Below are 3496 nucleotides of genomic sequence, written 5' to 3' on the forward strand. Positions count from 1 at the left end.
GGAGTCTGGTTCTGAGTTTGCTAAGGGGTTCTGGAAGGTGGCGAGGCCTTTTTGAAATATTACCTGAAGGGGTTTTCTCCCTGATAGTTCCTGGTTGCCCTTGGCCTCTGGAGAGGTAGTCTCAATTCTGTATTCAGTGTCTCGGGGAAGGGAGTTTCCTCAGAAAACGGAGAAAGGGCTTGAGCTTCAAAGGCACAGCCCTTGAGAGGATGGAGTATAGAAAGGATGCAAAGAATCCCCCCACACAAGGAAGGTTCCCTACTCAAGAGGAGGGAAGTAGGAAAGAGAAGTACTGAGGTTCCTAAGAAAGGATACAGATACAGGAGACAGATATTTGGGAGGCCCTGAGTCCAGAAGGAAGCAGCCAGACCCCCAAGCTGGTGAGTGAGTATGAGAGGCCCGCACCTCAGGGCTCCCCTGGCCCCAGAAGGCGTGGTGGGCAGCAGAGTGATTTTCATGAGCCCAAGAGCAGCGTCCTGAGGGAGAGATCAGGACACGTCCCCTCCCTCCCCCACCTCCCCACCAACATCCCAGTCCCATGCAGCACAGGCAGAGCAAGGCAGTGAGCAGAGAAAGGTCAGGCACCAAACAGCTTCATGGATGCCAAGGGTGGACAGATGGCAAGGCAGACAGATCCCCCTCCCCCAGCCAGAACCTGCCAAAGCTCACAGCAGGTTAGGCCTGGCCCCAGGAAAAAAGGCAGATGAGGAGAAACTTCAGGCAGGATGGAGGCTCCTAAGAGTCTCTGTCTTGGGAGTGAATAAGTAGTCAGCAGCCCAGTAAGCCCAGCTGGCCTCTGGAGACTGGAGAAGTTGTTGGGGAGCCCCTCCTGGAGGCCACTTCTCTACCGCGCTGCCCTAACCATGGAGTAACCCTCATGGGTCTAGTACAGGGTCCTCAACCTGTAGGAGGAGGTTGGATTAAGTAGTACAATGGAGTACTACTCAGCCATAAAAAAGAACAAAATAATGCCATGTGCAGCACCATGGATGGAACTAGAGATTCTTGTACTACGTGAAGTAAGTCAGAAAGAGAAAGACAAATACCATATGATGTCACATATCTGGAATCTAATATGTGGCACAAATGAACCTATCTATAGAAGAAAAAAACAAACTCATGGATATGGAGAATAGATTTTTGGTTGCCAAAGGAGAGGGGGAGAGAGTGAGATGGACTGGGAGTTTGGGGTTGGAAGGTGCAAACTATTGCATTTGGAGTGGATAAGTAATGAGGTCCTGTTGTATAGCACAGGGAACTCTATCCAATCACTTGTGATGGAACATGATGGAGGATAATGTGAGAAAAACAATGTATGTATATGGGTAACTGGGTCACTTTGCTATACAGCAGAAATTAACAGAACATTGTAAATGAACTAAAATAAAAAAATCTTAAAAAAATAAATACTTAGCATCTTAAAAGCTCTTAAGCATTGGTGACAAGGTATATGCACATGTAGGATGTGTCAAGAAAACTCTATCCCTCCCACTGAAAGTAAAAACTCAAGAGTGATATAAAAATTTCTCCATGCCTGCCTTCATTCTGGTTAAAGGCTTATAAAGAATTCATTTTGGGTAACTAAATATAACCCCCAAATCCATACTTTCCTATAGCAAACAAGGAGTAGGTAGCTGCCAAAATTTAGGAAAATGGTATAAAATCTGATAGGTAGGCAAAAAAAAAAAGTGAAAATAACAAATGCAATAGTAAATGATGGTGACAGTAAATTATGGAGTACTCAGAAATGCCACTCATGGTGCTAATCGCTTGATATATTTCATCTCTTTTAATCCACATGGCAACCCGATGATAGGTATGACATTATCCCTACTTTATGGATGAGGAATCTAAGGCACGAAAAATCTGGATAACATCCCACGGCCACAAAAGATTAGCTATCTGAACCAGGATTCATACCCTGGTCTGTCTGGCCCCAAAGCCTGTACACAAAACCTATGCCTCTTCTTAAAACACGAATTTTTCACCTTTGTAAACCACAAAGCCCACTGAAAATTTCCTAAAAGACACACACCCTAAGAAATGACAGGGAGTTTAGGGTTGGTAGATGCAAACTATAGTATTTATAATAGATAAACAATGAGGTCCTACTGTATAGCACAGGGAACTATATCCAGTCTCTTGGGATAGACCATGATGGAAGATGATGTGAGAAAAAGAATGCATATATATGTATGGCTGGTTCACTATGCTGTACAGCAGAAATTGACAAAACACTGTAAATCAACTATACTCCAATTTTTAAAAAAGAAATGAAAATTATCCCAAATTTTATAAGCAACTTAAGAGTTTTCAGGGACACAAGTTCTCTATAGGAAGCCCTCATGAATTCCAACTACTGGCAAATATCTAAGACTAATTACACTGGAAAAGGAAACTTAAGCAGGAAAGCCACAAATGACTGCTGAGTTCTAGAGGACTGCAATGTACAAATAAGCAAATGCACAAATAAACATACAGATATGCACAAAAATACAGAGATAAACATATAAATATGCACAAATGTGTGTGTTATGTCACCAAATAAAAACCTATGAAAGGTCAAAATGCTGATACCAACCAGGACACCCATGGCTCAGAAGGACCCACTGAGACATCTTCACACAGAGGTCATTAAAAATTGGTCCCTGCCTTGTCATCTGCAATTGTGACTCCAGCCAAGCCTTGGCCAGACTTGAAAGGACCCTCTCTTTCAAGAGTTAGCATGTGACATCACTTAGAGCTTGAGAACAAGCACACACTTGTGCCCAGCCTGATAAGCCACACCTGCATGAAACAGCTTCCCATGGATCCTGGATTAGCAGAATTCAAAGGCTGCTCCACCTCCTCAAGTCAAAAGACAGAGACACAAAGAACTGGCAGGCCCCAAGGGCCATCAGAGGCTACATCCTGGATGTGTCCCTTCCAGACCTCTGGAGTCGGGCTCATTCTTTGGGTCCAGGGAACCACTGGAGGCACTGAAATCAAAGGTCACACCCTCCAACAGGTGTCACACAGTTCACCTAAAAGACGACTATTCCCACAACTGTCCAAGAAAAATAAGACCCAAGACACTTGGGTTCTGTCTTCTACTTATCATCATGTGCAGGTTCGGCATAGGTTCTGCCCTCTGAAAAAAGGTCAACTGTCATTTGGTCTATACATCCGACATTTCAGCAAAGCCCCAAATGGGGCCCTTGGCAGCTGGAACTGCCGCTGAGGTTCACAATGTGAGAACGGTGAGGTTGGAGAGGGCCTTGCAGCAAAACGCTGAGCCTGCCTGAAGGCAGGGACCCAGCCGGACCCCCTACCCCACCCCCGACTCCCCGCATCAGGCATTAACCGTCCCGTTAGTCAAAACCATCTCCCTCTCTAGACCCCTGCCTTGTAAAGCTGTGGTAACACCACAGCAGGATCATCACAGCAAGGACAAAATCCCCAAACAACGAGCAGTAAGAACCTAACAGATCACTGCGCCGTCTCTAAAATACAGAAA

Source organism: Sus scrofa, chromosome 17, assembly GCF_054392235.1.
Source record: "Sus scrofa isolate SSC_HxYL_T2T_F1_AM1 chromosome 17, Sscrofa_HxYL_maternal_Yorkshire_Landrace_v2.0, whole genome shotgun sequence".
In the NCBI taxonomy this organism is placed as follows: Eukaryota; Metazoa; Chordata; class Mammalia; order Artiodactyla; family Suidae; genus Sus; species Sus scrofa.